The 24,267-nt window shown below is 35.2% G+C and overlaps 2 pseudogenes; both read right to left on the bottom strand.

The window, feature by feature from the left end:
• Window positions 1–7,978: 7,978 nt before the first annotated feature.
• On the bottom strand, window positions 7,979–23,032 carry LOC144227567 (ferritin heavy chain pseudogene; annotated as a pseudogene).
• LOC144227600 (U6 spliceosomal RNA) lies at window positions 12,872–12,989 on the bottom strand (annotated as a pseudogene).
• Window positions 23,033–24,267: the final 1,235 nt, after the last annotated feature.

The raw sequence follows: 24,267 nt of genomic DNA, 5'->3' as shown, positions 1-24,267 counted from the left end.
TGTCTCCCTACATGCCCATCTCCCCCCTCCCTCCCCACACCCATCAGTCCTCAGTTTGTTCTCAGTATTCAAGTCTCTTATGGTTTGCCTCTCTCCCTCTCCCCCACTATTTTCCCCCTTCTTCTCCCCCATGGTCCTCTGTTAAGTTCCTCCTAATCCTCCTATATATGCAAACATATGGTATTTATCCTTCTTTGCCTGACTTATTTCGCTCAGCATAACACCCTCAAGGTCCATCCGTGTTGCTACACATGGCCAGATTTCATTCTTTCTCATTGCCATGTAGTCTTCCATCATATAGATAAACCACATCTTCTTGATTCATTCTTCTGTTGATGGACACTTAGGCTCTTTCCATGTTTTGGCTATTGTGGAGAGTGGTGCTATGAACATTGGGGTACATGTGCTCCTATGCATCAGCACTCCTATATCCCTTGGGTAAATTCCTAGCAGTGCTATTACTGACCAACTTATATTTAACAAGGAAGCCAAGAATACTCAATGAAGAAATGATAGTTTCTTTAATAAGGGAGTCAGGACAACTGGATAGCCACATGAAAAATAATGAAATTGAATGTCTGTCTTACACCACTCACAGAAATTAACTCAAGTTGGAATTAAGACTTAAACATAAGACCTGAAGCCACAAAATTTCTAGAGAAAAAAAAATTCCTTGACATCAGTCTTGGCACCAGACTTTTTTGGATATGACATCCAAAGTACATGCAGCTAAAGCAAAAATAAACAAGTGAGACTACATAAAAAATGTTCTGTACATCAAGAGAAACAATCAATAAAATACAAAGACAACCTAGAATGGGAGAACATATTTGCAAAGGATGTATCAGATAACGGATTAATATCCAAAATCTATAAAGAACTCATACAATTCAATAACAGAAAAATAAACAATCCAATTAAAATTAGACAGAGGAACTGAATAGACATTTTTCCAATAGAAAATGGCTGACAACTACATGAAAATCTGTTCAACATACTCAACATAATTATCACAAGGGGAATGCAAGTCAAAATTATAATGAGACAGCACTCACATCTCTTAAAATAACTTATCAAAAATATAAGAACACATGCTGGAGGGGATGTGAAGAAGGGAACACTTGTGCACTATTGGTGCAAATATTAATTGGTGCAGCCATTATTGAAAACAGTGCAAAGTTTCCACAAAAAAATTAAAGATAGAACTACCATATCACCTAGCAATTCCACTTTTGGGTATTTATCTGAAGAAAGCAAAATCACTATGTTGGTAAGATATCTGTACTCTCATGTTCAATGAAACATTATTTGTAATATTCAAGACATGGAAACAACCTAAGTATCCATTGATGGATGATTCAAATAAAAATATGATATATATGTGTGTGTGTGTGTGTGTGTGTGTGTGTGTGTGTGTATTGTACATACATACCATAGCCTTTCCAGCTGTATACCTGCATGACCGTAGCCTCCATTGCTATGCACCCATAGGAAGACTTTGCAGACATAAGAATAAATGCTCACAGCCAGGACCTTCACAGCCCAGATCCAGCCTTATCTCCTGTTCCTAAGCTGACATTGTGGATCTGATTAGACTTCTCTCTCTCTCTTTCCCTATATATGTATAAAATCCTACCATTTGAAACAGTGTTTTGTCTTGCTTGCACATATATTTCATACATTTTGTTTTTCACAGCTGGATGTATTGCCTGTTATTATGTTAGCAGACTCTTAAATATGAAAAAAATAGATTTCATTCCTAGAAATGAGTATGCCTTTTCTTCATCTAAGGCTTTCTGCTAAACTAGTTAGAAGTTGAACTCTGGTTAAGGTTTGTTGTTCTTACAGATTCTTTCAGTTGCCACAGGCTTCAGACTCTTCTAGAGATACCTTATGTTTAGGGTAGAGGTCGGCTTGCCAGAGGTGTGTTTTCCACACTCCAATGCCTCTTATGACTCCTCCATCCTTGGCTTTAAATTTCTTTTGCACTGTGCCTCAGAGAGTGTCAGCCTTTGCAGAACTTGTTAAAGAATGCTTATTTTCCTGGTTTTGATGGTGAAGAGTATTGGTTATTGTCTTAGGCTTCAGTCTTCGTGTATATTTATGAATCTGTATTTAATGGTTTTCAAAGTATTATAAGGAGTTTCTTCTTTAATTCTTTTCTCAGTTGTTGGTATAAAACCATTATTATTTACTTTTCTATACTGAACTGTTATCTAGGTTGATAAATTAACTTATTAATTTTAATAATATATCACTCCATTATTTCTTTGATTGTTCTATGTGCATAATTATGGCATTTCTTCCTTTATATTCATTTATAGTCTTTATATTTTTTGCTCTCACCTTATTGCTTATAGTCATAACTTCCAGTAGAGTGTTGAATAGAAATAGTGATAATGACTATTTTTGCCTTATTCTGAAAGATGGATAATATGGCTAGAAAGTACACTTAATTCTGTAAGAAATTGGTGTAATCTGTAACAAAATTATTGTATAATTTTATATTTCTAACAGTAATAAATGAAAGTCCCATATCTTCTGCAATCTCACTAACACTTGATATAGTGAGTCTTTTTAATGTTTGCTATTATAAAAGGGGTGTAGTGGTTTCTTATGGTATTAATTTTTATTTTTCTAGTAAGCTATAATTTTGAGTATCTTTTCAGGTGTTTACATGCTATCTGTGTACATTCTTTGGTGATGTAACTGTTTAAAGACTGTTAATTATTTTGACTGATTTCTTATTGTTGAATTTTAAGCTTTTTATATATTCTTGCTATAGGTTTTATTTTTATAAAATATGCACTTTGAAAATATTTTCTCCAATTCTGAGGATTTCTTTTAATGATCTTAAAAGTGTCTTTCAAAGAGAAGCTTTTGATTTTTATGAAATCCAATTCATCAATATTTTTCTATGAGAAAACATGCTTTTAGTGTCATATCAGAGATATCTTTGCCTAACCCAAGGTCACTACAAAAGTTCTCTCCTGCTTTCTTGTGGAAGTTATATAGTTTTAGGTTTCACATTTATATCTATGATTAATTCTGAGTTAACTTACATATATAACATGAATTATGGATCATAGTTTCATTCTTTCTGCACTTGTATTCAATTGTTCTGCAGTATTTTTTTAAATGTTTTATTTATTTCTGGGAGAGAGAGAGAAAGACAGCGGGAGCAGGGGAGGGTCAGAGAGAGAGAGGGAGTCACAGACTGAAACAGGCTCCAGGCTCTGAGCTGGCAGTCAGCACAGAGCCCGACGCGGGGCTTGAACCCATGAACCGCGAGATCATGACCTAAGCGAAAGTCGGACGCTTAACCGACTAAGCCACCCAGGCGCCCCTGTTCTGCAGTATTTTTAAAAAGATAACCCTGTTTCTTCTGATTTGCCTTTGGGCTTTCATTAAGAATCATTCTTCCATGTGTGCATGGGTCTATCTATGGACTTCCTGGACTATTCTTTTGATGTAGCTTTCTCTCTCTACATAAATACCACATTGTCTTGATTATTAAAGTTTTACAAGTCTTGAAATCAAGTAATATTATTCTTCAAACTTCTATTTTTCAGAATTATTGGCTTTGGATTCCATAGCAACTTTAGTACTACTTTGTCAATTTCTACAAAAAGCAGGAGGATATTTTCTTTTTCCCCCTTTTATTTATTTATTTATTTTACAAATAGTTTATTGTCAAGTTGGTTTCCATATAACACCCAGTGCTCATCCCCACAAGTGCCCTCCTCCAAAGCATGAGGAGATTTTCATTGTGATTGCATTCATTCTAAGATCAATTTCAGGAGTCTTTTGACCCATTTATTTAGTCCCTCTAAGACTTCTATCAACAAGATCTGTAGTTTTCAGTGTACATTGTTTTATATTGTCAGATTTAGCCTTAAGTATTTCATAATTTTGATATTACTTAAAACTCTTAATTTAATTCAATTTAACTAATTTAATTTAATTTTAAAGTTTATTTGTTTATTTTGAGAGAGAGAGAGACAGAAAGAGAGAGAGTGTATGCAAGTTGGGGAGGGGCAGAGAGAGAGAGGGAGAGAGAATCCTAAGGAGGCTCAGTGCAGAGCCTGACATGGGGCTCCAATTCATGAACCATGAGATCATGACCTGAGCCGAAATCAAGAGTCTGATGCTTAATAAACAGAGCCATCCAGGCACCCAACATTTTATTTTATTTTATTAAAAATTTTTAAATGCTTTATTTCATTTTTTAAGAGACAGAGAGTGACAGAGCATGAGCGGGGGAAGGGCACAGAGAGAGGGAAATGCAGAATCAATCCAAATCAGGCTCCAGGCTCTGAGCTGTGAGCAGAGAGCTCTGTGTGAGGCTCAAACCCATGAAGGTGAGATCATGACCTGAGTGGAAGTCAGATTCTCAAGCAACTGAGCTACCCAGGTTCCCCCAAATTTTTTTATTAATATCAATTTTAATCAGTCATTATTGTTATATAGAAACAAAAAAATTTTTTTCACATTGTCCATACATCTTTCACCCTCATTAAACTCTCTTAATATGTCTAGGAGCTTTTTGAACATCATATTATTTCATATAAATACTCCTGTGTCTGTAATGATGATTTTACTTCTTCCTTTCAAATTTTGGTGCCTTGTATTTCATTTTTTAGCCCAATTGTAAATGACTAGAAACTTTATTATAGTGTTTAACAGAAGTGGTAAGAGTGAATAGGCTTGAATTTATATTAATTTTAGGTGGCAAACATTCAGTCTTTCACCATTAAGTATGATGTGAGCTCTGTGGCTTTTTGATACATGTGTTTTTTCAAAAGAAGGAAATTCCCTTAAATTATTTTTGTTTGGCTGAAATTTTTAGCAGGAGCAGATGTTGCTATCATTCAGATGCTTTTTCTCCATCTATTAAGTTGATCAGATTGGTTTTCTCTTTTCATTTGTTAAAATGATTATTTAAATAGAATGATTTAGAATAGTGGTCAGCAAACTATAGCCCAAGGTCCAGCAGCCTGTTTTTGTGAATGAAGTTTCCTTAGGGGCACAGCCATGCCATCCAATTATATATTATTTGATAGCTTTGTTCATGCTACAATGCAAGTGTTGAATAGTTGTGACAAAGACTACATACCATAACCTAAAATATTTATTAGTTGCCTTTTAAAGAAACAATTAGCTGATCCCTTCGTTAGAATGTTAAATCAACCTTGCATTTCTGGGATAAACTCTACTTGGTAATGATGTATTATCCTTTTTATATATTGCTAAATATAATCTAAAATTTAGTTTGGGACATTTGCATCTATATGAATGAGGAATATTGGTTTATAATCTTCTTGTTGTAATGTATTTTTCTGGTTTTCATAATAAAGCTGACCTTATAATTTGATTTGACAAACATTCCCTCCTCCTCAATTTTTAAAAGATTTTGTGTAGGAGTGCCTGGGTGGCTCAGTTGGTTAAGCATCCGACTTCGGCTCAGGTCATGATCTCATGGTTCGTGGGTTCAAGCCCCACGTGGGGCTCTGTGCTGACAGCTCAGAGCCTGGAGCCTGTTTCTAATTCTGTGTCTCCCTCTCTCTCAGACCCTCCCTTCTCATTCTATCTCTCTCTCAGAAACAAAGAAAACATTAAGAAATTAAAAAAATATTTTGTTTAGAATTTGTAACATTCCTTTTTAAAGTTATTGGTTAAATTCATGAGTGAAGCTATCTGAACCTACAATATTTTTGTTCGTTTATTTGCTTGTTTTTTGAAGGGGAAGGTTTTTAACTAGTAACCCCTTTTTTTAAATAGATATAAGGCTATACATATTATCTATTTCATCCTGCTTTAGCCTTGTTAGTGTGTGTCTTCCAAGGGATTTAAAATGCCAAATTTATTGATATGAAGTTGTTCAATATGTTCTTACTATCCTTTAATATATATAGACTGTAGTGTTATTTTCTCCTCCTTGGTCCTTCCAGATATTGGCTTCCATCTCCTCGACTCAAAATTTTCCAAGTTCTACCTGGATACTTAACTTTGTCAAGGCATTGACATCTAGGGCAATTATAAGCTTACCTGTTTTCTGTCTCTTAGGAATTCCTTCATTATCCAATTTCAATGTCTGAAAAGTCATTGTTTTATACTTTTCTGTCTGATTTTCCTTTGATTTAGATAAGAGGTTAGTTAGATCCAGTCTCTAAAACTCTGTCTTGCCTGGAAGCACATGTTACTGATTAGATTATTGATCTTTAACTTTTCTTGTTTATTATAATTTCAGATGATCTGTTTCTCTATCAACATAGCTTCCATTACGTATCGAAATTTGATACCCTTTATTTATATATCATTTAGTTCATGATATTTTAAAAAACCCAATATTATTTTTTTTCCTTCATGCATTATTTAAAAGCACTGTGTTAATTCCCAAATGGGTAACTATTTTCTAGTCATTTGTGAGCAGAGGGAAGGTGGGAGGAGGATTGCTGATACCTAAATTTAATTGCAGTGAGGTAGAAAAAAATACAAGAGATGTGGTTTCAATTCTTCTAAATATATTAATACTCTCCTTATCTTCTATTATATGGTCAATTTTAGTAAATGTTCTATGTATATCTAAAAATACTGTATATTCTAGAATTGTTACATGCAGTGTTTTATATAGGTGAATGTGGTCATTCTTTTTCAAATATGACATATTTTTTCTGACCTTTTTGTGTGCTGCTTCTATCAATTACTGTGTTTATATGATCTGTGTAGCATTCTACACAGATTACATACTATATATGTTATGCTACTGTGTAACATATGATCAATTTTAGGAAACGCTCATTCATTCTTTCAACAAAGATTTACTATATGTCTATTTGTATCTGTTTGTTCATTTTCCACAGTAATAGATCCTCCTAGTTTATGTTTCTATGAAAATGTCTAGCGGTGGGTAACTGTACATGGAGGATGATAGAAAAGAGGGTAGGGCTTACTTTCTCATATACATAATTCAACAAATCTCCCAATTTCTGCCCTAGTTCTCACTCTTGACTTTGTTACATCTGCTTCCTTTAAGCCTGGAGTATCTCCTGCATCTGCCAGACATTTGGCTCCCTTGCCACTGCACCTTCTCAGTACCCAGTCTAGGTAGCTGCTTTTTTTGTTTTATTATTCAAAAATCTACATCTATTTTATTTTATACAATTTTTCCCTTTGATGAATGTTTTCTGATGCCTAAGTGTTTTCTGGGTAAGCTCTTTTGGCTCATAAAGTCAAGAGTTATTATTTTACATAACAAGAACATTGGAGCAAGGATTGCTCCAGGGTTGGCTTGTTGACAGTTCTTGCATCTTTCCATCTGCCAGACTGTGGTCTCCTCAGGACCACAAGATGGCTCTAGCAGATTCCACTGTTACTTCATGGGAAGGCCCAGGACATCTCTCCTGTGCTTCATTAGCTAGCATTGTATCTGTTACTTATGGAACAATGGTGATTGATATGGAGAAGAATAGGTGTTGAGGGAGGAGGAAAGGTGGGGCTAGATCATGTAGGCTCTTTGGGAGTTGTATTTTTATTTTTATTTTATTCTAACTGAAAAAGGAAGTCATAAAGAATGATAGGAATCACATAGGGAATGGTGTGATTTCTTTTTATTGAGCTTTAAAATATCACACTGGATTTTACATGGAGGAGAGATTGATTATGGAGTGGAATATAAGAAAGATAATAGGGAAATTTGTTAAGAATAACAATCTACATGAGCTAAAACGAAGATTAAATAACGTATTTCCTTTTTTTTAAGTGCATTTATTTATTTATGTTTGTTTGTTTGTTGGTTGGTTGGTTGGTTGGTTTTTTTGGGTACCAAATTGCTTTATTTGAAGGAATACTACAAATAAAGAAGTTAAGTAGATGTTTGGTACAACTTATAGAAAAGGAAACGGTAACCCCAACATCCATGCACTACTTCGATGACCAGGGGAGTCACCCTTCTGGCTATGGGAATACAGCCTAAGGCTTAACTCTCATTATCACTGTTTCCCAAGGTATTCTTGTCAAAGAGGTAGTCTGCCATGCCAGATTCAGGAGCCCCCATCTTGTGCAGGTTGATTACCTTGTCACCCAATTCTTTGATGGATTTCACCTTTTATTCAGATAATAAGTCTAAATGAAGTCACATAAACGGGGTCATTTTTATCAGTGGCCAGTTTTTACACTTCCAGTAGTGACTGATTCACACTCTTTTCCAAGTGTAACACACACTCCATTGCATTCAGCCTGTTCTCCCAGTCATCACGGTCTGGTTTCGTGATATCCTGGAGGAAGATTCCATCACCTGGTTTGTTCTGAAGATTCATCAACTTCTCAGCATGTTCCCTCTCCTCATGAGACTGGTGAGGAAAATATTTGGCAAAGTTCTTCAAAGCCATATCATCAATGCCAAAGTAGTAAGACATGGACAAAAAGACATAAGAGGCATATAACTCCAGGTTGTTCTGGCCATTGATGCAGCCGCAAGGCCTGCTGATAGTTCTGGCGCATCTGCGAGGGGTACTGGTCCTTATGGCAGTGGTTAAAGGGAGGATGCAAGATTTGGGAGCTCACTGGCACTGGAGCACTCGCTGGGGCCTTGGGCCAGTCAGAGGGCTCTGTGAGGAGATGGTGAAGTGTTGGCTTTGAGGGTAGCCCTCCCCCATGCCATTAAGGGGGTTCAACACCGGTTAAGTCCAAGCATTATTGAGGGAGGAAACTGCAGTGACTCTCTGAGCAGAGAAAGAGAGAAGGATAGAGAGAATCCCAAGAAGGTTTTGCACTGCCAACACAGAGCATGTTGTGGGGCTTGAACCTATGAAACCCCAACATCATAACCTGAGCCTAAACAAAGAATGGGGTCACTTAACCTACTGAGCCACCAAGGTGTCCCATAAATAATATATATCTATCCCGTGCATGTCAGTTAATTAAAACCAACAGAAGGTAAAATTTGAAACTTGAATTCATTCTCCAAAAAGAACATTTTTTTCCCTTTGTGCCTGTAAGCATTTTCTCCTTTACCTTTCTTCTTATGTTTTGTTACAATAAATGTCAAAATCATAGCAAAGTATTAAAACACAAATATATGAAAACTCCAATATTAATGCCTCAGTAAGGGCTTGCAAGTGCACCAAATTAAAAGTAGAACTTCCTTCTCTTTCTTAAATTACTATGCTGTCTAATATGTGCTACAACTTATTGTAGAGTGTGTCATATATCATGGATGAAAGCAGAAATGTTATGAAGTACCTTAACACTCTAGTGCTTGCTCATCTATTTAGACATAGTAAATAGTAAATACAACCTATGAAATTTGACATAGTTTCAATGTGTTTTTCCATCCAGATGTATGTATTCTCTCTATTTTAATTCAAGCTTTCTCATTCAATGATATTTTATGATTATCTTCATTAAGATCCTACAGAGTCCTTACAGTTACTCAAATGTATTTTGTTAGTTGAGTGTCTAATGTGAAGATTATTCTCTTTGCGTGTTTATATTTTTCTTGATGATTTAAATAGCTTTAATTAGAACGTGTATTAAGTAGGTAGGTAGGTACCTTGGTAAACTGTTAAAAATAATTTCTAACATATGCTTCAGTTTACTCAAGTTTCTATGTATATATTACAATACTTAAAAAGAATATTTTTGTCTTTACTTTCTTTCCTTGCCATATTTCTTTGAAAAAGCATTCAAAATAATACTAATAGGGCTATCTTTAATGCGACTACATAAAAAGGGCAATTCCATATGGTTAAAATTTAAATATTAAAAATTTCATTATATATGGCTAGAATAAATAATCCACTTAAAAGATAGTGATTCTCAGATTTACTAGATTTATTTTTATGATATTGAATATTTTTACTACAAAAAAGAAATTTCAAGTATGATGTGTTTGCAGAAAGATTAAAAATAAAGAATGAAGAAAGATATATCTGAAACGGTACCCCAAAAGGAATATGATATAGCTATACTTTAATCTTACAAAATAGGCTGGACTTTAATAAACTTTAAGGCAAGATTATTACTTGGGATCAAACGGATACTAGAGAATGAAAAATTTTCCAATCACTAAAAAAAGACTCTTGGAAATACTTATTTGTAAAATCAAACAAGCAAGCAAACAGACAAAATACCAGTGAGGTTGTAGAAAATTTGAGCTTATGTGCATTAATTGAATATTTCACTTAGTAAATACAGATTACGTGTTCTTTGCATGATCTTGTAAAATATTTACAAATGTAATATTGTCTTAAAGCCCATCTCAATAAATTTCAGAAGAATGAAATACAAAACATGTTTCTTAAATAAAAGGCAATTAATTTAGAAATCAGTGACAAAAGATAAATACAAAATTACTAATTTTATGGATATTAGCTCATGGATCACAGAAGAAATAAGGATTTTAAAATATTTGAAGTGAAATAAGAAAATCTGAATATCAAACTTGTGAGATACAGCTAAAAATTAGTAGGACAAAAGTTGTAGCCATAAATACATATATTTGAAAAGAAAAAAAATTGAAAATTTACTAGCTAAATGTACTTTACACGAAGGGGGAGAAAGAAAATCAAATTAAAAAATAGAAGGCAAGAATAATGAATTATTATAGCAGATCTCAAAGAAGTAGAAAACGAACATCAAATAAAGGTAATTATTAGTTACTCTATAATCACAATGGGTGATGAGCATAAGGAGGCCACTTTTTGGGATGAGCACTGAGTGTGATATGTAAGAGATTAATCGCTGGGTTTTACTCCTGAAGCCAAGACTATACTGTATGTTAACTAACTTGAATTTAAATAGAAGAATAATACATAAAATAAAATCCTGACTTTAATATTCTAAGAAATTTAGTAAAAATACAGGTCACTGACATTACTGAAAACATATTTTCTTCCTCTTAAATAGCAAATATTAAATTAAACTAAGAAGACCTCAGTAAAAAATTAAATAAATAAATGAAAAGGAAACAAACAAAAAAAGTTAATTACTAGCAAGTCCAAAGTTGATAATTTGAAAATACAAACAAAAAATAATGACATCTCTAGTGAGATTTCAATAAGAATAAAAAGACACTACACAATATTTAGAAATAAAACATGAGGATTTACTACAAATACTGTAGAAGGATATTATAAACAAATTTGTCTTAATTCTGTGATAATTGAGGTATAATTTTATTTATTTAATTTACACTTACTTGAAAAAAATCTTACCAAAATAGATCCTAGAATAAATAGAGAAATGCTGGCAACAAGAGTGTGGTAACATTATAGGGTTTCTGTCTGTGCTTTTGATATCCCCAACTACATTCATGAAAACCAAACAAAGCAGCTTAGATAGCAAAGGTGAGAGGTAGGAGTGTAGAAAATATGCAACATTTTATTTTTTTTAAATTTTTTAAATGTTTTATTTATTTCTAGGAGAGAGAGAGACAGAGAGAGAGAGAGAGACAGCGTGAGCAAGGGAGGGTCAGAGAGAGAGGGAGTCACAGACTGAAACAGGCTCCAGGCTCTGAGCTGGCAGTCAGCACAGAGCCCGACGCGGGGCTCGAACCCACGAACTGTGAGATCATGACCTAAGCGAAAGTCAAACGCTTAACCGACTAAGCCACCCAGGCGCAACACTTTAAATCAAACTAGGCGACAAGGAATCTTTATGAAATCCAGAATAAAGAAAGGCATGACCAAACACAAAAGAGTCAAAGGCCATACATGGGACCAGTTGTTGCTCAGTAATGGCACAGAAAATTGAAGTGTAGAATGACCCCAAGAACACAAAATCACAAAAACCATCACCACCCCCACCATAAGAAGACTACAAACTAAGCAATAAACTGATGAGCAAGTCTGAGATAAACTAGTATTATTCAGAGATGTTCTCACAGGTTTTTCATTGCAAATAAGCATGAATTTTATGGGGAAATATTAAATGGGAAGCAGTTCTGAAACAGACCAAATCACTTAAGATCCCAGAAAGAATAAACATTTCCTTTCCAAAGGACAAAAGTCTACCCCAAAGAATAATTTGTGGTAACAAAACATAAAGTGAGCCAGATCACAGGAAAAAGATGGTTCAGAGATTGGAAAAATCAGTATGACATAGGGAGACCTTAAAGACTACTACAAAAGGAAAATACAGTGATGTAGAACTCTGATCACATAGAGACAAAAATTAGAAGTATCTGGAACCATAGTTAATCCTGAGGAACATAGAAATTGATACACAGTTATTTTTTTTAATTTTTTTAATGTTTTATTTATTTCTAGGAGAGAGAGAGAGAGAGAGACAGCATAAGCAGGGGAGGGTCAGAGAGAGAGGGAGTCACAGACTGAAACAGGCTCCAGGCTCTGAGCTGTCAGCACAGAGCCCGACGTGGGGCTCGAACCCACGAACCGCGAGATCATGACCTAAGCGAAAGTCGGACGCTTAACCGACTAAGCCACCCAGGCACCCCGTTACACAGTTATTTTTAAGAGTATGCCTTCAACCATGAAGTTGAGAGCGACCTGGACAATTGCTGCTCTCACACAGGTTGTCTTAATAGAATAAAAATATTCAAATCAAAGCCAAGACTTGGGAACGTGTTTTTATTAACTGAATAATATGCCAACAAATAAAAAACCTACCAGAAAAAAGTGACAAAAAGAAATATAAAATGTCAAATGTCAAAAATGTGGTGAAAAATGTCATACTGTGAGTGCCACCTCCCTGTTATGTTTGGCCTCTGCCTAACTCACTTTCAGTATCTCCTTATCACTGCCAAGGACATTTTCTGGTGGGTAGAGCTCTGCTTCTCTACTTTCAGAAATGGTGAAATGCTTTAGAATAAAACTCTCCTGGAGTAATCCTCAATCAATACCAGGGATTTAAAAATACCTAGTTCAAACACTCGTTTATGGAATTGGTGTGTCATCCTTGTGCCAGGGCCATGTTAATTTTCTACTTATTGATTCAATTCTTAGGGTATATGCTGCCAACATGAGCATGCTCTAACATCCTTTAGGTGGAATCATTCTGGACAGAATCTTTGCTTTAGTGTCTTGAGTTCCCCAGGGGGGATATGCTCTAGTTACCTAGAAAGATCACTTTCTTGATAATGTATTCATTTTACTGTGTTTCCTTCCTTGTCTCACTTCCATCACCGCCACCCCCTTGTGTTTCCTCCACCTTCCAAATAAACTACATCACCTCTCCTCATAGTTTCCTTCTGGAAAAATCAAAACTAGAGACAAAAGCTCTAGCCTAATATTTCCAAAGCATTTAACATGAAAAACACCCTAAGGGTGTTAAACACCATTATTACCACCATAAGAGGAAGAGAAAACAAAAAAGAGAAGAATAAAATTATCAAATACTAATAGAGAAAAGATAAAAAGGGCAGGAGAAAAAGGTACACAGATAGAAGACATATAAGAGAGCTCAACAAATGTAATATGGGACTCCTCTGCTAAGAGCACTAAAACAATGAAACTAAGCAAATATTTAAAACTATAATAAAATAGATGAAAAGTACAGCACTAGAAACATAGTCAATACTATTAAAGTTGTATAGTGACAGATGGTGACAATACTTATAGTGTTGAGTACTGTATGGAACTGTTGATTCACTATTCTGTACACCTGAAACTAATTAATATTGCATGTCAATTATACTTCAATAAAAAACATAATCCAAGGAAAGTATAATGGAATAAAAATATTTGAAGTTGCACGTCAAAAGTATACTGAATAAATGAAAGAAGTCTCTCTGAAATGGCTACATACTGTATGAATTTCAATCATTTGACATTCTGGAAAGGGTAAAACTATGAAGACAGTAAAAAGAGCAGTGGTTCTTAGGGGCTAAGGGGAGGGAGGAATAAATAGGTGGAGCACAGGAGACTTTTAGGGCAGTGGAACAATTCTGTATATTACTGAAATGGTGGATACACAGCATTATACATTTGTCATAATTGATAAATGGTACAACTCAGAGTTAATCTTGATGTAAACTATGGTTTTTATTTAATAATAATGTACTCATATTGGTTGATCAATGGTAACAAATGTATCACACTAAGGAAATATGTTAATAATAGGAAAAACTATGTTGACAAGGAGAAAGGGTTTGCTCTGTGCCCTGCTCAATTGTGTAAACCTAAAACTGCTATAAAAAATAAAGTCTATTAATTTAAAGAAATGCAGGATTATAATTTTGATTTCAGAAAAGATATGCAATCTAATGAAAATAATATTAAATAAGAAAGAGAAATATATTTTATAAAAAGATTACATTTGCCCATGAATATATAAACATTATTTTCTATGCAACTAATAAAAAGAGACTTTAAAAATCAGGTTAAAGAGATTCTAGGAGATATAGAAACTATAAATGAGAGACATTAACATAACTCAGATAAAGCCAGGTTAAACAGTGGAAACATTAAGATATAGAATATCTAAAGTTAATCAAGTCATACAAATACAAACACACACACACAAACTATCATTAAAGAATACACTTTCCTTTCAGGAAACTATCAAAACCCTAGAGGAGAAAGCAGGAAACAGCCTCCTTGATCTCAACAGCAGCAATTTCTTACTTGACTAATCCCAAAAGGCAAGAGAATCAAGAGCAAAAATGAACTATTGGGACCTCATCAAGATAAAAAGCTTCTGCATGCAAAGGAAACAATCCATAAAACTAATAGGCAACTGACGGAATGGGAAAAGATGGTTGCAAATGACATGTTGGATAAATGACTAGTATCCAAAATCTGTAAGGAACTCACCAAACTCCAACCCAAAAATCAAATAATCCAGTGAAAAAATGGGCAGAAGACATGAACAGACACTTCTCCAAAGAGGACATCCAGATGGATGCTCAGTGTCCCTCATCATCAGGGAAATACAGATCAAAACCACACTGAGATACTATCTCACGCCGGTCAGAGTGGTGAAAATGAACAAGTCAGGAGACTGTAGATGCTGGTGAGGATGTGGAGAAATGGGTGCCCTCCTACACTGTTGGTGGGAATGTAAACTGGTACAGCCCCTCTGGAAAACAGTGTGTAGGTTCCTAAAAACATTAACAATAGAACTCCCCTATGACCCAGCAATAGCCTGCTAGGAATTTACACAAGGGATACAGGAGTGCTGATGCATAGGAGCACATGTACCCCAATGTTCATAGCAGCACTCTCAACAATAGCCAAATCATGAAAAGGGCCTAAGTGTCCATCAACTGACGAGTGGTTCAAGAAGATGTGGTTTATCTATACAATGGAATGCTGTATAGTAATGAGAGAGAATGAAATCTGGCCATGTGTAGCAACATGGATGGACCTTGAGGGTGTTATGCTGAGCGAAATAAGTCAGGCAGAGAAGGACAGGTACCATATGTCTTCACATATAGGTGGATTAGAGGGTCCTTAACAGAGGACTATGGGGAAGGAGAAGGGGAAAATAGTTGGGGAGAGGGAGAGGGGAAGGGGGTGATGAGCATGGAGGAGGGCACTTGTGGGGATGAGCACTGGGTGTTATATGGAAACCAGTCTGACAATAAACTATTTGTAAAATAAAAAAAAGAAATAGGTGAAATTAAAAAAAAAAGAAAAACAAAAAAAATAAAAAAGAAAGTAAAAAATAAAGTTTCATATTAAATTAAAAAAAAGAAAGAAAACTGAATGGAGCTTACAGAGATTTGGAACCATAGTAAATAAGATGTGGTTTTAGGGGAAATTACAGAAATGCTACCTTATAACAATAATTCATGTACTTTTAGGGCAGAGGGAGAGATGTTTGTTTTAATATGCCCAAACCTCTCCCTCTTTGTATTGAAGTGTATCCTTCATCCATAGGCCTGTGGCTAGATGAATGTGGTGTGAGAGGCAAGCAAAAGAGTGAGCTAGGGAGAGTAGATAATCACAGAGCAGTTTGGCTATGTGGGTACATCATCTTCACATACATTATTTCATTTCCTCTTTACTTCCTTCCAATGTTTAGAGATGAAGGATTAAAGGACTAAATCAATTGTCTGGGGTCACCCTATTAGGAAGCTGCAATGTCAGTACTTAGTTTCAAATTTGTCTGACCCCAATACCTCTACTCCTTACTGTTACTATTGATACTGTACTATTCTGTTTTTTTTTTTTAAGAACAATCTAGAGTCATTTATTTTAGTCTCATTGCAACAGCTCCATTCCAATTGTGTATTAGACTTCTTTGATTACTTCAAGATAAATCATTATGTTTTCTTTTTAACGTGTGACACTTTGAGGTTAATTTCATCCAATCACCTAAGAAGTATTTTAATTTACGCCACCATTTAAATTAGTATGGCATTATTTCAAAAGACGATAGGAGTTCAGAATTTTGAAGCATGGAAAGCATCCAATCGAAACAAAATCAGAAGCTCACAAAAGTAGCATTGCAGTAGGTAGTACTTTTCCTTTGAGACAGGTGAAGTATTCTGCAGATATACACCAATCCATAGATATCTATGTTACAATGACAACATTTAGATGTAACAGTTATATTTAGATACAGTAAAGTATGTAAAGCCTGTGAATATGAAATATTTACCAGACTGAAAGAGTTCAGTGTGATACTTCATAAGAGGGAGCAGGGGCAAAAGGAGAGAAAGAGAATCTTAAGCAGACTCCACACTCAGTTTGGAGCCCAATGTAGGGCTCAATCCCATAACCCTGGAATCATGACCTGATCTGAAATCAAGAGTTGTACATTAACCAAGTGATCCACTCAGGCATACCCAAGACTTTTTAAGCTTCCAGTTACTTAACATACAGAGTTATATTAGTTTCAGGTATAGAATTTAGCAATTCAACACTTACATACTTCACTGTGCTCATTACAAGTGTACTCCAATACTTATTTAACCTATTTAACTCCATCACCTATTTAACCCAGCCTCCCACGCCCCTCCACTATGGTAACCATAAGTTTGTTCTCTACAATTTAGAATCTGCTTCTTGGTTTATTGCTCCTTCTTTTGTCTGATTTCCCCTCTTTGCTTTTTTGTTTTGTTTATTAAATTCCACATATGAGTGAAATCATATTGTATGTGTCTTTCTCTATTTCACGTAGCACTATGTTCTCTAGCTCTATCCATATCATTGTAAATGGCAAGTTTTCATTTTTTTTTTGTGGCTGCTAAAATTCTATTGTATTAAGATATACCATGTCTTCTTTATCCATTCGACAATTGATGGTCACTTCCGTTGCTTCCATAGTTTGACTATTGTAAACAATGTTTCCATAAGCAGGGTGCATGTATCCCTTTAAATTAGTGTTTTTGCATTCTTTGGTAAACATCCAGTAGCATAAACTACATAAGGTAGTTCTATTTTTAACTTTTTGGGAAACCTCCATACTGTTTTCCACAGTGGTTGTACTAGTTTGCATTCCTGCCAATAGTGCAAGTCCTTTTTCTCCACAGTCTCCTCAACACCTATTATTTCTTGTAGTGTTAATTTTAGCCATTCTAACAGGTGTGAGATGATATCTCATTGTGGCTTTAATTTGCATTTACCTGATGATGAGTGATTTTGAACATCTTTTTATGTGTCTGTTGGCCATCTGTATGTCTTCTTTGGAGAGATGTCTATTCACGTCTTCCTCCCATTAAAAATTTTTTTAATGTTTATTTTTTAGAGAGAGAGAGAGAGAGAGAGAGACAGGAGGGGAGGGGAGGGGCAGAGAGAGGGAGACACGGTATACAAAGCAGGTTCCAAGCTCTTAGCTGTCAGCACAGAGCCAGATGGGGGGCTTGAACCCATGAGACGAGATCATGACCTGAGCTGAAGTCGGACGTTTAACCAACTGAGTCACCCAGGCGCCCGTTTTATTCCCATTTTTGTTTGGATTATTCTTTTTTTTTTTTTTGAATTTTGAGTTTTATAAGTTCTTTATATATTTTGAATTACTAACCCTTTATCAGACATGTAATTTGCAAAAATCTTCTCTCATTCCATAGGTTGCCTTTTAGTTTTGTTGACTGCTTCCTCCTCCATGCAGAAGCTTATTATTTTGATGTGATCCCAGTAATTTATTTATACTTTGACTTCCCTTGCTTCAGGAGACATGTCTAGAAAAATGTGGCAATGGGCAATGTTAGAACCATCACTGCCTGTGCTCTCTTGTAGAATTTTTATGGTCTCAGGTCTCACATTTAGGTCTTTAATCCATTTTTAGTTTATTGCTGTGTATAGTGCAAGAAAATTATCCAGTTTCAATCTTCTACATGTATCTGTCCAGTTTTCCCAGTACCACTTGTTGAAGAGACTGTCTATTTCCCATTGGATATTCCTTTCTGCTTTGTCAAAGACTAATTGACCATATGGTTGTCGGTTTATTTCTGGGCTTTATATTCTGTTCTATTGATCTATGTGTCTATTTTTGTGCCAATACCATACTGTTTGGATTGTTACAGGTTTGTCATATTTGAAGTCTGCAATTGTGACACCTCCAACTTTGTTTCTTTTCTTTTTTTTTTCAAGTTTGCTTTGGTTATTCAGGGTCTTTTGTGGTTCCACATATATTTTAGAATTGTTCTATTTCTGTGAAAAATATTGTTGGTATTTTGATAGGGATTGTATTGAATCTGTAGATTGCTTTGGGTAATTTAGACATTTTAACGATATTTGTTCTTCTAACCCATGAGCACGGAATGTTTTTCCATTTCTTTGTGTCATCTTCAATTTCTTTCATCAGTGTTTTATAGTTTTCAGGGTACAAATATTTCACCTCTTTGGTTAGATTTATTCTTAGGTATCCTGTTCTATACTATTATATCCAATGGCAATTAGGTGCTATTGTAAGTGAGATTATTTTCTTAATTTCTCTTTATTCTGCTTCATTATTAGTGTATAGAAATGTAAGAGAGTTCTACACATTGATTTTGTATCCAACAACTTTATTGAATTTGCTTATCAGTTCTAGCCGTTTTGGTGGAATCTTTCCATCTTTTTACATATAGTATTATGTCATCTGCAAATAATAAAAGTTTCACTAGTATCCTATTGATTTGGATGCCTTTTATTCTTTTTGTTGTCCAATTACTGTGGTTAGGACTTCCAGTACTATGTTGAATAAAGGTGATGAAAGTGGACTTCCTTGTCTTGTTCCCCACTGAAGATGTTATTAGCTATAGGTTTTTCATATATGGCCTTTATTATGTTATTTTCCCTCAACCTACTTTCTTGATGGTGTTGATCATGAATAAATGGTGTATTTTATCAAATGTTTTTTCTGTAAATATTGAAATGATCATATGGTTATTCTTTCTCTTATTGATGTGATGTATCACAATGACTGATTTGCAAATATTGAACCACACTTGGCAGTTTGGGAATAAATCCCACTTAATCATGGTGAAGAACCATGTATTGTTGGATTCAGTTTTCTAGTAATTTGTTGAGGATCTTTGCTCTATGTTCATCAGGGATATTGGCCTGTTGTCTTTTTAAATTGTGTCTTTGTTTGTTTGTGTATTTGGACGTTTTCCCTCCTTTTCTATAGTTTGGAATATTCTGAGAAGAATAGGTATTAAGTCTTTAATTTTTAAGGTTTGTTTTTAAATTCCAGTTAGTTAACATATAATGAAATATTAGTTTCAGGTATATAATATAGTGATTCAATACTTTCACACAGCACTCAGTACTTATCACAACTAGTGCACTCCTTAATTCACATCATCTTTTACCCATTCTCCACTCACCTGCATTCTGGTAACCATCAGTTTGTTGTTCTTTATGGTTAAGTGTCTGTTTCTTGGTTTGTCTTTGTCTCTCTCTTTTTCCCCTTTGCTCATTTGTTTTGTTTGTTAAATTCCTCAAGTGAGTGAAATCATATGGTATTTGTCTTTCTCTGACTGACTTATGTTGGGTATTAACTCATTTTAAAATGTTTGTTAGAATGCTCCTGTAAAGCCATCTGGTCCCAGGCTTTTGTTTCTTGAGAATTTTTTTTATTACTATTTCAATTTCAGTGTTGGTTATTGGTCTGCTCAAATTTTTTCTTATGTTTTTTATTTATTTTTGGTAGTTTGTATGTTTCTAATAATTTATCCACTTCTTCAGGTTGTCCAGTTTGTTGCTATATATTGGTTTCCATAATATTGTCTTAGAATTGTCTGTATTTCTGTGATATTTGTTGTTATTTCTTCTGTTTCATTTGTGATTTTGAGTCTTTCTTTTTGATAAGTCTGCCTAGAAGTTTATGAATGTTATTTTCAAAGTTTTATGAATGGTATTTTCAAAGAACCAGCTCCTGGTTTCATCGATTTGTTCTATTGTGGATTTTTGTTTTGTTTTGTTTTGTTTGATTTGGTTTCCATATCATTTGTATTTATTTCTGCTCTAATCATTATGATTTCCTTCCTTCTTCTGCTTGTAGGCTTCATTTGTTGTTCTTTTTCTAGCCCTTTTAGATGTAAGGTTAGGTCTTATTTGAGATTTTTCTTGCTTCTCAAGAAGGCCTATATTTCTATAAACTTCCCTCTTAGAATTGCTCTTACCGCATTCTAGAGGTTTTGGATTATTGTATTTACATTTTCATTTGTTTCTATGTACTTTTAAATTTCTTCTTTGATTTCCTGGTTAACCATTCAGTTTTTAGTAACATGTTACTTAATCTCATGTATTTGTGCTCTTTCCAGAATCTTCTTGTGGTTGATTTTTAGCATTGTGGTCAGAAAATGTGCATCATATGACTTCAATCATTTTGTACTTGTTGAAGCCTGTTTTGTGACTTTGTCATATGTTCTGGAGAATATCCCATATGCACTTAAAAGGAATGTGTATTTGGAGTGGGATGTTCAGAATATATCAGTTAAATCCATTTTCTCCAGTGCATTATTCAAAGCCATTTTTTCTTTCTTGATTTTTTGTTTGGATGATCTGTCCACTGATGTAAATGGGGTGTTAAGGGTCCTACTATTGTTTATTATTAACAATTAGTTCCTTTACATTTGTTATTAACTGTTTTATGTATTTGCGTAGTTCTGTGTTGGATACAAATATTTATACTTGTTGTATATTTTTGATCGATTGTCTCCTTTATTTTTACAGAGTGTTCTTTGTCTTTTTGTTAAAACAGTCTTTGTTTTAATGTGTATTTTATCCAAAATAAGTATTGCTACCTTGGCTTTCTTTTGACATCCATTTGCATGATAGTTGTTTCTCCATCCCTTCACTTTCAATCTGCAAGTGTCTTTAGGTCTAAAATAAGTTTCTTGGAAAAAATAATGAAATAAGTTTCTTGGAGCTCCTGGGTGGCTCAGTCGGTTAAGCGTCTGACTTTGGCTCAGGTCACAATCTCATGGTCTGTGGATTCGAGCCCCGTATCAGATTCTGTGCTGACAGCTCAGAACCTGGAGCCTACTTCAGATTCTGTGTCTCCCTCTCTCTCTGCCCCTCCACTGCTCTGTCTCTCTCTCACTCTCTCAAAAATAAATAAACATTACAAAATTTTAAAAATAAAATAAATTTCTTGTAGGCAGCATATAAACAGATCTTTTTTAAAATCCATTCTGTCATCCTATGTCTTTTTATTGGAGCATTTAGTCTATTAAAATTCCAAGTGATTATTGAATGATATGTATTTGTGATTTGTGGTCACCATTAGGTTTGTATAGCACCTCTTCTGCATATAACAGTCTATATTAAGTTTATGGTCATTTTAAAATTATTTTTTTAATGTTTATTTATTTTTGAGACAGAGAGAGACAGAGCAGGAGCTGAGGAGGGGCAGAGCGAGAAGGAGACACAGAATATGAAACAGGCTCCAGTTTCTCAGCTGTCAGCACAGAGCTCGATACGGGGCTCAAACCCACAGACCATGAGATCATGACCTGAGCTGAAGTCGGAGGCTTAACGGACTGAGCCACCCAGGCACACCAAGTTGATGGTCATTTAAAGAGTACATACTTTTTTTAAGTTCCTTGACTGTTTTTTTTTAATAGAAATATTCATTTTTACTGCGTTTTCAAATGTTATAGTATCACTTTTTGTTTCTCTTTTCCATGGGAACATTCCCATTTAATATTTCTTTCAGGGCTGGTTTAGTGGTCATAAACTCCTTTAGCTTTTATTTGTCTGAGAAACTCTTTCTCGTGACAACCTTTATGGATAGAGTATTTTTGGCTCCAGATTTTTTCCATTCAGCATGTTGAATATACCATGCCACTTCCTGGCTTATCATGTTTCAGTTGAGAGATCTGTAGCTAGCCTTATGGGTTTTCTTTTGTAAGTTATTTTCTTCTTTTATATTATGATTTTTAAGATTTTTCTTTATCATTATATCTTGCCAATTTAATTAGAATTTGACTCAGTAAAAGTCTGTTTTTGTTGATTTTGATGGGCACACTCTATCCCTTCTGGATCTGGATATCTGTTTCCTTCCCTCGATTTAGGAAGTATTTAGCTATTATGTCCTCAAATAAGTTTTCTGCTACCCCCTCTTTCTCACTCTTTTTTTGGGGAGGACTCCTATAATATGAATGTTACTACATTTGATGAAGATATTATGTTTTCTAACTCTATGCTTGTTTTCATAATTCTTTTTTCTCTCTTTTATTCAGCCAATTACTTTCCATTCCTCTGTCTTCTAGGTCACTAATTAGTTCCCCTGCTTCTTTCAGCTTTCTGTTTATTCCATCAATGCATGCTTCCCATTTCATTTATTGTATGCTTTATCTCTGCTATGTTATTCCTGATCTCTGTGTTCTGTGTCCCATTCAGGTCTTCCACTCTTTTCTCAAGTCCAGTGAGTATTCTTACATTCATTGCTTTAAATTTTCTATCAAGCATGTGACTTCTATTTTGTCCTTTTCTTTCATTTGAGATAAATTTCTCTGTCTTCTCATTTTGTCTGTCTCTACCTGTTTCTCTGTGTTAGGAAGTTCAGCTACATCTCCTGTTCTTGAAGGTAATGGCTTTATCAATAAGAGGTCCTGTAGCACCCTGAAGTGAGTTTTCCCCTGTTCCCCAGAGCCTGGTACTTCCTGAAGGGTCACCAGTGTGTGCTGCATGTCCTCTGCTGTTTTGTCCTGGCCACTTTATCCTCTAGGCCATTTATTTGTAGAGGCTTTCTTTGCCTTATGTGGGCAGTGTTTTGTCTTGGCCTGAATGTCTCATGTTTAAACTAAGTGTGCTCCAGCTTATTGGTTGCCAACAGCATTAGAACTAAAGCTCTGCAAAACTCCTGCCCTGGGAGACATGATGTTGGCAGGAGTTTTGGCTAGTCTTCCTGGGAAGGGATCTCACCATTCTGGTACTGAGGAAAGTATGACTACATGGGCAGTCCCACTGTGCAGGGGGCAGGTCATGATGTAAGCAAGTGACGTAGCAAATGTCTATGCTGCACTTGTTCTTGAAGATGGCCCTGTGCTTATGCTGGAGGGGAGGGGAGGAAAATCATGCTTGCTAGTTCCCTTTTTCTGGAAGGGTCTCTTAGTAAATGCTATCTCTCTGGGGTACACTCCAGGATGGGTGGATAACCTCCCCACTATATGCTCCAGGCACTCTTCAGATCATTGTTTTTATTCTGTGTGTCCTTAAGTTCTTTGCCTGCAATCCTTCCAAGAACAGCTTATTCATCTGGGCTCTATCACAGCCACACCAACTAACTTTATTATTTGTGTCTATTTATTTATTTGGAAAGAGACATAGACAGCGCAAGTGAGAGGGGTACAGAGAGAGAGGGAAACAGACAACATCAAGCAGGCAATGTGGGGCTCAATCTCACAAAACATGAGGTCATGACCTGAGCCAAAACCAAGACTTGGATGTTTAACCAAATGAGCCACCCAGATGCCCCCCACTGACCTTTAAAACTCCAGGCTTTCTTTTTCCAGAAGTCACAAAATTCAGCTTCTCTTACTTTCTAAGCCAGTTACTGTGAGGATTTGTTTTCCCTGTGTACTACCCTGATTGCTAGTCCATCTTTCACCACTGTGCATCAGGTACAATTTATTTTGCTCCCAAACCACGTCTCTGAACTCTTACTTTCATTGATGTGACCTCCTCTCTTCCTTTAGTTGTGGAGTTTATTCTGCCAGTCTTCATGTCAATTTCTGGGACTATTTAGGGTGATTTAGTTATCTAGCTGAATTCATCAGAAAAAGCAAACCTAGGGTCCTCCTACTCTGTTGCCATCTTCCCTTCCTTGCCATGTTCTGATTCTTATCAGATTATTTTTTTATCTTCCCCATCCCAATACACTGTAGGCTCCTTAAGAATATGTATCAGAAAACAAAATTAAGGG

The sequence above is a fragment of the Crocuta crocuta genome, unplaced genomic scaffold (assembly GCF_008692635.1).
Source record: "Crocuta crocuta isolate KB4526 unplaced genomic scaffold, BGI_CrCroc_1.0 scaffold355, whole genome shotgun sequence".
Taxonomy (NCBI): Eukaryota; Metazoa; Chordata; class Mammalia; order Carnivora; family Hyaenidae; genus Crocuta; species Crocuta crocuta.
This window is presented reverse-complemented; position numbering and strand designations above follow the sequence as displayed.